The 13,078-nt window shown below is 40.2% G+C and overlaps 1 long non-coding RNA gene across 1 annotated transcript in view; it reads left to right on the top strand.

The window, feature by feature from the left end:
• Positions 1-2,924: 2,924 nt before the first annotated feature.
• LOC125105997 (uncharacterized) overlaps positions 2,925-13,078 on the top strand; it is a 35,437-nt gene continuing 25,283 nt past the window's right edge. The window contains exons 1-2 of the long non-coding RNA XR_007129191.1: positions 2,925-3,868; positions 9,783-9,839. This is a non-coding gene — a long non-coding RNA (uncharacterized LOC125105997). The remainder of the gene's footprint in view (positions 3,869-9,782; positions 9,840-13,078) is intronic.

The raw sequence follows: 13,078 nt of genomic DNA, 5'->3' as shown, positions 1-13,078 counted from the left end.
GCCCAACAGACAAATGCTGGCCCGGGTCCCTCTGAGAAGTCTCTCCGAGGACTTACGTGGAAAACCTGGGATCGTGGATGGAGTTAAATTATTAGTTTTATAACTCTGAAAGGGACAGATGGCAGGCCTACCCTGAAATAGCATTTTTGGAAAAGTAACACATGGTAAATTGCATTAATTGTAATGATCGCTTTTTACGCCTTGATAAAAACTGGCAAAGACCTTCAGAGATCTTCTAATCATGGCAAATCAGCACGGCTCCCCTTCACAGTGACAGAGCCTGAGTGCGATGGCGCTTTGGTTTCTGCTCAGAAGCTGAGGGACTGAACAGGACATAGGAACCACTGGTTCAGGAAAGAGATGGGCAGATGAGGCCCTGGATGTAGACAAGCTACGGAACAATCGCGTCCCATCTGGGGCCAGGTGGTTGTATTTCTGTAGGCCCATATTTGGTTAATATAATAGTCATGGCACATGAGGATTTGCTTCTCCTTCGCATCTACTGAAGAAGAGGGCTATGCTGGTATCATAGTTTCCCTCCCTTCAAACTCAGAGGATGAAGGGAAGGTGGGGGAGGGCAAGATTTCCTACAGCGCATCTGTATTTTTCTTCTCCTGTTGAACTACCCATAGAACTCAAGGAGAATTTCTATTATTTAGCAAATGCTTTCCGGTTTCCTCTTTTCTATTTCTTCCACAAAGACTTTTCTATCTTCACTTTATTGCCCCTTTGTAAGTAAGCAGAGTCAAATTTCTGCCTTGTGCATGGAATTAGTCAACAACTTTCGGTATTTTCCATTATTTTCATCTCCCACGAGTATCTGTGTCTTTTTTTTTTTTTTCCCCATCAACTCCTTATACATGCAAGAAACCTTTATGGAGAATGCCCCGGATATCAGGCATTCCACCAGTGTGGGCCACTTTAATGGCCCGTGGGATACAAAGGTTACTTACAGCTGAGATTTGTGTGTTCCACAAAGTTATTTGAAGCATTTTTAAATATCTTGTTTCATCCTCATGCAACACTATGAGGCTGTTGTCATCCCTGTTTTGCCCATGAGAAACTAGAGGCCCAGATGGATGGGGCGATTTTCTCAAGGTCACACAGCTCATAAATGGCAGAGCTGACCTATGAAACTGGGCCGTCCACCTGTAGAACCCGAGTTGTTCATGGTTTATACTTTGAACGCCTAAGATGATGATGATGTGAGCAGACAAACTGGAAAATAAGCAAAACAATTTGCATCCAGGTTGTCAAGAGCCCTTCTCAACATGCACAAATGTTTTAGGGCAGGGGTCAGCAAACTTCCTGTCAAGGGTTAGGTAATGAATATGTACGCTGGGCCTGTTGTACCATCCCTGTTGCAACAATTCAGGTCCACTGTCGGAGCAAGAAAGAACTGTAGACAATATGTAAATGAATAAGGTGTCTGTGCTCCAATAAAACTTTATGTAAACAGTGATGGGCTGGATTTGATCCATAAGAGTGTAGTCTGCTGACCTCTGTGCTCTGTGTTGGGGGATTCCAAGGATCAAGCTCCAACACTGCCTACAGGTAAGAGGTAGACATTTGAGTCAAGCCTTGGCAACAAAAAGGAGACAAAAAAGGAGAAAGCCATGCCCAGCAGACAGAAACGTGTCTGAGAACTGGGGGCATCTGTTGGAAAAGGGCTATTTGGGCAAGATGTGCAATTGCGAGTGACAAGAGGTGTATAAGACGATGGCAGAGAACACATTTGGGAAGGAGGGCCTGAACCTCTTGTTAGAAGTAGTTTATTGTCAAATAACAGCTTTCTGAGGTGTGGTTTATTTTATAGCTTTTGTGGGTTTTTTTTGTTTTATTCTGTGAACAATATGTTTCTCTTTCCCTGATACAACTTGGATATTCCCCTTTCAGTCTGTAGCATGGAAAATATCTTCATGTGCAATTTTGTCAGCAAAAGAAGAAGAAGAAAAATCCTAGAGGGTGTACCATCTACACAAAGGTACATATGGTCCAAGAAACATGGTATCCCAGAGACACTGCACTGACACATTCTAGGAGATACTCACAAAGAAGATGAGGACAAATTTTTGACTTTTGTGAAACCCTATGGGTATAATTTTGCCATTAGTCAAGATGGATGTTGCAGTGTTGAGACATGAGAAATCTTTGAAACACCAACGGCATAACAAGAATGCTGCAGGGAAACAAAGTTGATTCCATCCGTTTTCTTGGGCTGTAAGTCAGCTAAAGTTGCTTATGACAGCTTGTTGATGAAACATGATTTATAACGTTCACAGACACTTGTCCAAGTTATTAAGTTTATTAGGATTACCGCATAGGCCTGAAAGCTGTTGAGCATGATGTTGGATTCTAGTCTCTAAAATCAAATGATCTTGCTGGGAGTCTATCTGGGACAGGTCCTTCCAGGAGCTGAGTCTCTCTGTGGGAGAAAAAAGTGGGGGTTGGAAGACAGATCAATTTCCCTTGAAACGTGGGTATGTCTGCTCTAAGCAACCAGGGGATTCCCTTGATTTTAAGATTCCCCATCTGGAAAAAATAACTTAGAGTTTCAAATGAAGCCCCGAGTTAATGAGATGATATTCCTAAATAGGGTGCCAGGCCAAGATGCAAGTTTTCCCAAAAGAGAAAACTGAAAAGTATTCCATTATTTTTAAGCCCCTACCCACACCTAAGGAATAAAAGGGTGTAAAAGAGAGCTCTTTGGATGCCTGAAGCCTCCCTTCACCACACCCACCCAGGGAAGCAGGTTAGAGGGGCTATGCCCTGTACTTCAAGCCTAGTGGGGCTTCATCATCCACCCCAACTAGAATGACACAGTGGGGTCCAGTGTACTGGTATCTGGCTTCTACTCATTCTCCCTCATCAAGGGACTAAGGGTGGGACAGCCCTGAAGATTCCTCCAAAGAACCCACAGAAGCATCACAAGCAAGAGTTCAACCTCTGCTAGGCCCAGAAAAGCATGAAGTCAGCTGGGATAGCCCCAAATAAGAACTCTCCTGCCACTTGTGGCCCCTCCCTCCCCACTGTTCCAACAGTATGGTGTCAGAATGTGCACTTAGCAACAGAGGCGAGAGGAGAAGATTCTAGTCAGGTGACAGAGCAGAAACCCATCACATCATCTTCCTCAAAGGCAACTTCTGGCCTCCACTGGGCCTGAGTTGGCAGAAGTCCAAGTATCAACTTTGATCAGCTTTCAAGTATTGACTCTTCCTCATTGGCATCATTACACTGACATGGTGTGTTATGATTGAAGAGTGTTGAGAAGACATGAGGTCTGCTAACACTTTCATCCAAAGTTAACCATTAAGGAACCTCAGTAAGGAAATTTAAGTAAAGGGTAAATAATGTTACCCTACATCATAATGTTTTGATTTTGCATTTATGCTGGTCCTGGACCTGGTTGCTCCCAGATTCCTTTCTTCTGCCTTCTTCCACTTTGTTCAGCATCTCAGAATTCCAAGATGGCTGTCAAATCTCCAACCACTGTGTATATGCTCTGTACTATCTCCTCCCCCTGAGTGGGAGTGGATTCGTCCTGTTGTCAAAGACTCTGCCTTAGGAGATGGGAGGGAGACTGTCCTGCTTGTTTGCAAGAAGGAAGCTACCATGCTGAGAGGGCCAGATGGCTACAGCCTGCGTGTGACTTCGAGGGGCCTTTTTAAACTCCAAAGCGGGTGAGAAAACTCAGTCCTACAACCACAGGAGATTAATTCTGTCAACAACCCGGATGACTGTGGAAGAGGACCAGAGCCTCGCATGAGACCACAGCCCCAGCGAACACCTTGATTTCAACAAGCGAGACCCTGAGTGGAAGACCCAGCTAATTCATGCTTGGATCCTTACCGAGGGACAGGATGACATAGTAAGTATGTGTTGTTTTAAGCTTCTAAGTTTATGGTAACATCTTACACAGGCATAGAAAATTAACACAAGAGAGGTTACTTCTGGGAGGCGGGTTGCCTAGACTCCCATGCCGGCTGAGCTCCAGCAGGGTTCATCAGTGAGAAGAGCTGAAGAGACATGGGCGTATGCACGGCGTGGGGGCAGGGGGTGTGCAGGGAGGAGGGGCAGCAAGAAACCAGGGCGTCCAGCTTTTCTGCCATGCCTCAGAGGTTCCAGCTGCCATCAGGTGACCGGTCAGACAAGAATTGTCTTTGCTCAACCCACATTACCCCTTCTTTCTTTTCCTTTCTAATGTCAGAAACTGCTATCAGCAAGATGGAAAAGTAGAAAAATTAAAGAGTGGGAACAGAGGAAAACTCATCACACTTTCCTCTGGCTGTAGGCTCCAGTAATTCCGCCTCTTCCCTCTGCCCCGCTGCTCCCTGACGTTGCCATTCTCTGGCTCACCTCACCACACGCACACCACTTAGCATCTCGGTTAACATACTCCCTGCCTCAAAGGCCCACTTTTTAAGAAACTCAAATGGTTTTTGATTCCTGACTGATAAAGCATTGCAGAAGTCGTATCTGTCTGTCTGTGTATACATCCATCCTTGTATGTAGGCATGTACATGTGTGTACATATATAAATACATACGCATACATGTGAACTTTTTTTTTGGTAGAAGCATGAGCCAAAGCGGATTCGATCACCTACCACCAAATGCTTTCAGGTTGGTAATAAACTTTGAAAAAAATACACTTGCTTGCATTTAGTAAAACTGCTGAAGGCTTTCACAGACAGATCTTCAATCTAACATGGAATCCCAAGTCTAGCCCTGCCAAGTAATCTATGACATCACTCACCTTCGGGCGTCCTCAGTCTTTTGTACTAGAAGTTCAGCAGCCAATTCCAGGGACTCTGAAGAAAAATTCTACCTCCTCCTCTCCCCTCCCCCACCTGACTATTTTCTCATACCTTCAGTATGAACTTGCATCACTGGCCTAACCCACAAAGCCCAGAATTTGCAAGCACTGGAACCAAGGACACCTGGGGTATCCTAGTCATTCAACAACATATTTCATCCAAGGTCAAATACCAAAACCTACTCGTTTGGTCGTGCTGGCAAATTTGCTATAAAGTAGAGATACTTCCTCAAAGGGGTGAGTTCTTAGACCGTTATTAAAATTTCAACTTTCTTGCCCCTTTTATTGGCATGCCACTTATGGCTTAAATTTACAAAAAAAAGGGGGGGGGGAAGGGACACTCAGATGCAGAGGGTCTGTGACCCAACAGAAGCGAAGCTGCTGCACCAGCCCCTCTGTTAACATTTGCGCGTGAACTGAAAGGCCACTCAGGGGCCCAGACTGTGGAGTAGAGCTCCGCATGGGCTCTCAGAGGTAAAACTCTTGCATGGAGGCTGACTCCATCCCTCGACCTACCCAGATGTCTCAGCCATCAGTAGCCCAAAGGTAGCATCAGAGAAGGAAAGAATGGTTTATGGGATCAGTGCTGCCACCTCCTGCTGCGTACGCTTGATCTCATACTGGCCAGCCCACCATCATGGCAAGGGAGAATCACAAAACCCAGTGTGCCCATCCGTTTCGGCATTACCCACTATGGGCCCTGGAGAGATGCCCACATGAGATGTTTGGTTACAAATCAGCAGGCAGTGAGGAACATTTGCCTGCTGACCTGTGATCTTGAGCTCACACATGGGACGACGGGAAGCCAATAACGACGGGTTCACACGTGGGACGACTGTTTCTGCAGGATGCTTTTGTTGATGTTCTGGCGAATTCATTTTGTCTGGAGCCAAGCTATGGTTACAAAAGATAAATGAGCGGATTCCAACATGAATGTTGGTTGACATTTTCGTTTGCGTAAATGAGTAAGAGGAAAGTGGAACAACGGAGAAGACATATGTTGGAATTTCACTCATTTGTCAATGACATGAGTGACTTCTTTGCTGAATCAGGTAATAATTCTCGAATACTAGAATACTGCCTCCATTTCTTGTGCTACACAATGGAAGAGCTACAAAGTCAACAAATGTTTAAACTGAATCTGCGGGGTTAACGTTTTCTGTGTCACTTAATCTTAAGTTGAGAAAATCAACAATCCCATAAATCTAGTGCACGTCTGTGGTACTCAACAATTTCTGCTGTGTAAATCTCAGGACATAGGCCACAAGTGTCGATCACTAAGCTGGATGCCTGAGGAGGGCATTGTGCTTAATGCTGTATCCCCGGAACTTGTACAGTTCACAGCACGTGGCAAGTGCTCAAAGGAGATTCGCTGAAAAAATGAGTAAGTCCTCTCTGCCTTCCTTATCATGAAATAAAGAGAAAACAGAGGGTTCTACCATTGGGGGAGTTGTTTTATGAAAGTTCCTTGTCTTAAAGAGCTTCTGGTTACTCTTCGTTCCCGATTTGAGACTGAGATCTGGAGAACCCAACAGAGGCTCAAGAGTAACTTTCAAGACCTTTCCCTTCCTGGGTCAAGCACAAGGATGGTTGGAGGAAGGAAGTGAGTCTGAAGATGGAACTCACATTTCTGCTCCTTTGTTCGGTGTGAATTACTGACTGAACGAGGGCTTGTGTAGTGAAGAGACTAGTGATCTATTCTAACCTTGCCTTCTTCTTTGCTATATTTGTATCAGTCAGTTTCTCTCTTTCCCTTATGATCTCTGTTCTGGTCCCAAGTGAGTATGTCTCCTTCAGGTGTTTTCTGAAATACCACTAGTAATACCTGCTAGTAAAGTCTAGTAATAAGTTATTATATATATTTTTTTCTCTAAAATACTCTAGTTACTATTTATGTTTACTTGTTCATTTTCTGCCTCTCTCCACCAGAATGCAGTTTCCATAAGGGTAGAGATTTTAAAAATTTTTTAGTCTGTTTCACTTATTGCTATATCTCCAACTTCTCAAACAATATTTCTTAACTAAATGAACTAGACTGAGCACCTATCTGGGGCTATAAACTGTGTTAGGAGATATGTTACCACTATCACAAGACAGATATAATTCTTATCTTTAAAATTTATAATTTCTAAGAAGACTATTAAACAAAAATCACACTACTAATTAATTATAATCTTATGTACCTTAAAGGAAAGGTAAAGGGGTATCACCTAATACTCAAGTTATGGAAGGCTTCACTTAAAAGACACTGATATTGGGGCATCTGGGTGGCTCAGTGGGTTAAAGCCTCTGCCTTCAGCTCAGGTCATGATCTCAGGGTCCGGGGATCAAGCCCGACATCGGGCTCTCTGCTCAGCGGGGAGCCTGCTTCTCCCTCTCTGCCTGCCTCTCTGCCTCCTTGTGATCTCTGCCTGTCAAATAAATAAATAAAATCTTAAAAAAAAAAAAGACACTGATATTTAGGCCAAGGGCACTTGTTCAACCAACAGTCAAGAAGAACAATGTCCAAAAGCTATGAACAAGCATGCAAGAGCTTAGGGTACATAGTATTGGCGCTCTTCTTGAACAACACTGCTTGGTGACAAGATCTAGCTAATTGTGAATTAATAAAAATTAATCTTTTAGAAATAAGAAAGGTACAATGGGAGAACTAGCCATGAGCAGTGAATCTATTTAAATAAAGGACTAAGAATAGATATAAATATACTGGGAATTTTGGCTATGACCACAATGCAAATGTTACAATCCATGACAATATAAAAAAGGTGATACAACCACAAAAATAGGAAAAGGAGGGAGAAATCACAGGAAGAAGGAAGAAGTGTAAGTGCTAATTCCCTCATCTTTGTAGCAAGGAGGAAGCAGATTCTGTCATATATGTGTGTGTGTGTGTGTGTGTGTGTGTGTATAGATAGATTTCTACATATAGATATATTTCTATATATAGATAGATTTCTACATATATATCTATATATAGATATGCTTCTATATATAGATATAGAAGTATATTTTACATATAGATATATTTGAAATGAGGTTAAATGTGAATGACAGTTCTTTCTTAGTGATGGATAAATTTTTAAAAATTGTATTTTGAACTTCACTATATCACTTGAGTTTATTTCAGGCAGATATACTTTTTTTTATAAACAAACATAGTTATGATGTTATTATGAAGAGGAAGAGGGGTGAGGAGAGAGGCAGGAAGAGGGTCAATTGGACAGGAGGAGGAGCGTCTGCCATCATGGGAGCACTCCAGGGAATGGCTGGGTTGGTGTGAAAACAAACACATAACAGAGCATGAAGATGTGGCCAGAGATGAGATGAGGATGGAGAGAGATCCTGATTATGTAGGACCCTGTGGGCTGCTTCAAAGACTGAAGACTTTTTCTAAGTTTGAAGCAGGGAAGTATGGAGAGATTTGTTAAATGAAAGGGTCACTCCTTCAAAAGTGTACCCCGGTGGCTGCTGTTTTACAGAGGTCTCGTAATGGAATATAATCATTGCTAGCAAACTTTAATTTAAAATAAAGGAAAAAAAAAAAAAGCCAGAACATATCAGTAGTTTCACCTGAAATTAGGTGAATTTTTTCAAGTCCTACTTGACTGGTCTATGCAGTCAGCGTTTCTACCCTGACTGGCATCCATGGCCCTGAAGTGGGTTCTGGCTTTTGCTTTTGATTCTACCACCATTGGAAGATGACACAGATATAATCAAATATGTATGTCCCTGCACAACAGAAAAATCAGCCTTTTATTTGTTCTAAAAGGTGAGTTCTTCATTTAAGACTGGCAGAGAAGGGGAGGGGGGTACAGCGGAGGGAGGGAGAGGAGAAGAAAGGGAGGTAGGAAAAACTGCAAAAGTAAGGCCAGCTGATGAAACACGTAATGGAACTGAAGACAGGAAAAAGAGAAAAAAAAAAAAAAAAAGGAAAGGAAAGAAAAAAGAAGGAAGGGCAGGAATGTGGAGAAAAAAAAAAAAATGGAGAGAATCAATACCAGCAGATGTGGATGGATTCCTTCAGGCCCTGGCCTTGCTGTAATTATTTAGCTCAATGGGTTTGAGTGCCAGGAGGTGTACCCCAAAGGGCTTGGGTTGGACCCATCACTGTGACCAATTAGTTTCACTTCATTCCCTGCTCTGCCTCAGCCACTTTTCTTCACCTCGGGTCATGTACTCCTCTTTTTTACACCTCAGATTATTTTTCTATAAAATGGGAGCAGCGATATTTTTTTTCTACCTCCCAGGACTGCTTTAGAAATTTGCATAACTTATTTGAAGGAAGCCAGAATGTCAATATTTAAAATAGAATTCTCAATTCAGAGCTAATGTTTTGGCTTCTCTCAGTTTGTCAATAAACAGAGAGGCACTAAGGGACTACTTTTGTGTTTGAAAAGCTCTATTCGGAATTCAAAGCTGTGGAGGAGACAGGAGTAGGTGTTAAAAAGAGTCCCTTTTCATCAAAATTCACAACTTTTGGTCTTCAAATGACAGTGTTAAGAAAATGAAAAAGCAAGCCACAGACTGCAGAAAATATTTGTCAGATACACACACACACACACACACATACACACACACGACAAGGGACCATATCTAAAAATATATATAAAGAACTTTTTTAAGATGAACAACCCAATTTTAAAAAGTGAGCTAAAGATATGGAGAGAACTTCACAAGAAAAGATATATGCATGGCCAGCAAGCACATAAAATGATGCTCAATATCATTAGTCATCACTCAACAATTAGATATCACTACATACCCACTACATTCATCAAAATTAAGAAGACCTGCTAATAACAAGTATTGACAAATATGTGGAACAACAGGTGGTAAGGATATAAAATTGTTAAGCTCCTTTTGAAAACAGTTTGACAGTTTCTTATGAAGTTAAATATATACTTATTATGCATCCTACCATATTACTACTGCATTTTTTAAGATGTAAAACTTTTCTTTATTCATAGATGACATGATCTCCAATATAGGAAATCCTACAGTCTACAAAGAAGTCACTAGAACTAGTAAGTGTAACTACTACTGCATATTTACCGAAGAGAAATAAAAACATATGTTCACACAAAGACTTACTCATGAACATATAAAGCAGTTTCATTTATGATAACCAAAAACAAACTAAAGAAACAAACTAAAGGTTCACCATCAAGTGAGTGGAGAATGGATACATACATGTGCCACTTTCACATAATGGAATACTAACAAACAGATAAACAAACAAGAAATAATGAATCCTGACACAGGCAACATTGTGGATGAATTTCAAAAGCAGTATACTGAGTGAAAGAAGTAAGACAAAAAATACCACACACTGTAAGATCTGATTTATATAAACAAATCCAATCTATAGTGACAGAAAATAGTTTAGCAGTTGCCTAGGGCTGAAGAGGAGGAGAGGTGACTGGCAGGAGACAGAAGAGAACTTCTGGGGTGATGAAAACATTCTATACCTTGATTGTGGAGTGGTTATATCAGTATATAAATTTGTCAAAACTGATTGAAATGTATTCTTGAAATGGGGGCATTACATATATATGTAATGTGATATATCTATCTATATATAGATATAGATATCACTTCAAAGGTTGATTAATTTTCTAAAGAGAAGAAAAAAAAATCCTTACATCAAAGGGCTTTCAGTCTAAGAAGCACTGTATCCTTAGGGCACTTTATTCTAAATTATATCAATTTGAGGAGGGGGAGAATTTTCTAGTGAGGGATCTTAAAGCCTGTTCTAATATTAACATACTTTCTATATTAATGCTACCATCCATCATATCTCAATCTACCAAGTGACAACGATGTTAAGTGAATCAAGTAGCATACTAACTCTCTCTACTGACATCTTGACTATCCTTTATAATGTCATCTGCCTTCAAACAAATCAAATTTTGTCCTAAGAGGTACTATTCATAATATTTGTGCCATCAGTTTTACACTTACCGTGTGCACTGGCTAATAACAAGGTTTTTTAAGTTTAAGAGACTTCAGTGACATTTGAAAAATATCTGAGATGAAAAATATAGTAGATGAATAATTTCCTTAATCAGTATAATCTCCAACAAATTGATTATCAACTGTTTACAACTGGTTCATGGGAAAATTTTTAAAGTCTTGGATGACTGTCAAAATAAATGTGTTATAAATGATCATTTAGATTATATAAAGAGAATTAATAATAAAAGCTACTTTTTCATATCAATTCTCCTTAAATTATTCCCAATTACTGTCACTCATTCTTTTGTGGAATTTCTTGCCATTACCTTTCCATGACAAGCTTGAGCTCTGGTTGTATCCACAGGGAACAGGGATTTTTGTGCTATTACAGAGAGCTCTGGTTACAGCAAAATAATAGACTTCAGTTACCCAAGAATGACAACATTTCCTTGCTGCCTTAATCCTCACAGAGTGTTCCATTCCTGGTTCACTAAAGGTGCTGATCAGAACACAGACGAACAACCTGTGATGAAGTGGTTCTCTTTTGTCCCAAGGTATAGCAGGTTGCAGTGCAGTGTGGAATGGAAGGGGGGGATTCAGGGACCTCACTTTCTCCTTTGTTTTTATTTGAAGCCATTAAGGAAAATGAATGATAAGGATAAAGTGAAAGACTTCTAGAGTTAACCAACACCAAAATCCCACCTGACGTGGAAAATAGGATTTTCATCTACCTCTGGCATCTCTTTTTGTAACATATTTAGTAATAGACTTCATTCTTCCTTAAGCCACATTCATGATTCCCTTAAAGCGAACCAAGAGCCTAGTCTTTGCGAGATGCTGGAGAAAGAGTTTTAATTTAATCCTCTGAACTTCTCTACAAAGTAGTCTTTATGATTATTTTTTCCATGTTGTATAAAAGAAAACTGAGACTCAGAGTGGTTATATAATTTCCCCCAAGGACACACAGCTAATAATTAGAGGAGGCAGGAGTCAAATGTAATCTGTCTGACTCCAAAGTCACCAAGGCATGAGACTTTCTTATTGGGAAACTGGGTGGCTACTTATTCAGACATCAAGTACAGTCTGACCATGTTCAATGGGAGATTTTGCACAGAGAATATGAAGAGACTCATATGAAATCTAAAAGTCAATCTGAGATATAGTTTCAACCTTGCAATATACTGCAAATATACTAAAATAAGAATAGGAGCTATAGGTATTCCTCCTCTACTAAAAATGGTACTAATTTATAAGGCTGATCAAATAGATTCACTATTTGAAGACCTAATTAGTAAATATTTTAGAGGCTGACTGGCAGTATCTAAAGATACTGCATTTTTTTTTTTTTTGGACTCAGCATTTCTACTTCTAGAATCTGTCTTACAATGAAACTTGCACTAGTGTTGAAGTATACATACATATCTACAAAATCATTTGCAAAGGTGCTTATAGGAGCAAAAATTGAAACGATCCAAGAAGCCATCACTGGGGACTGGTTTAAAAAGTGTTGCTGCATTTATTCAATTGCATTACCATGTAGGTTTAAAAGAAAGAGGTAGATTTACATGATGTAGGAGGTTATCCAAAATATATTAGGTAGAAACATATGTTGCGTAACAATATGTATACTATTTTTATAAAAGTAAGAAGATACATATTTGTATATGAATAGAAAAATCTGTAGGGATACATGCTAATTGTTAAAAGTGGTTATCCCTGTGGGAAAATATTGATAAGAAGGGAGAGAAATCTTTTGTCATCTTTGGAACTCCTAGATGTGTGCAATGACTGTGTGTGTGTGTGTGTGTTTAAATAGAAGTATTTGAATTTATATTGCTCTTTACTTTTTATAATACATTCATATATATATATACACATATATATATGTATACACACACACACACATATATACATCCATTAAAACAACTGAATAGATCAAAATGTTAACAATGGCTCTCTCTGGATGGTGGGGCTAAAGTTTCCTTTTAATCTTGTGCTTTATATATTTTTATACTTTAAAATTTTCCTTAATGGATATATTAAATTTATAATAAATTGTTGAGTCCCTGGACAGACCTCCTTCTCTCTGTAATTTGGCTGTGTCAGCCACCCAAATGGATGAGTCTGAAAGAGTAGGATGTCCTTTATCTCATTGGGCAAAACAACACATTCTCAACATTTAGCCTGACAAAGCAGAGTGTTGTGGTTTACTGAGCAAACACAGATACACTCTATGTCTCCGGTGGCTTGGCAGTATGTGTTTGGGACCACGATCGTCCAATCAATCAACGGAGACCACTTAGACAGT

Source organism: Lutra lutra, chromosome 8 (genome assembly GCF_902655055.1).
Source record: "Lutra lutra chromosome 8, mLutLut1.2, whole genome shotgun sequence".
In the NCBI taxonomy this organism is placed as follows: domain Eukaryota; kingdom Metazoa; phylum Chordata; class Mammalia; order Carnivora; family Mustelidae; genus Lutra; species Lutra lutra.
Note: the sequence above shows the minus strand (reverse complement) of the source record. Positions and strands in the feature narration are given on the sequence as shown.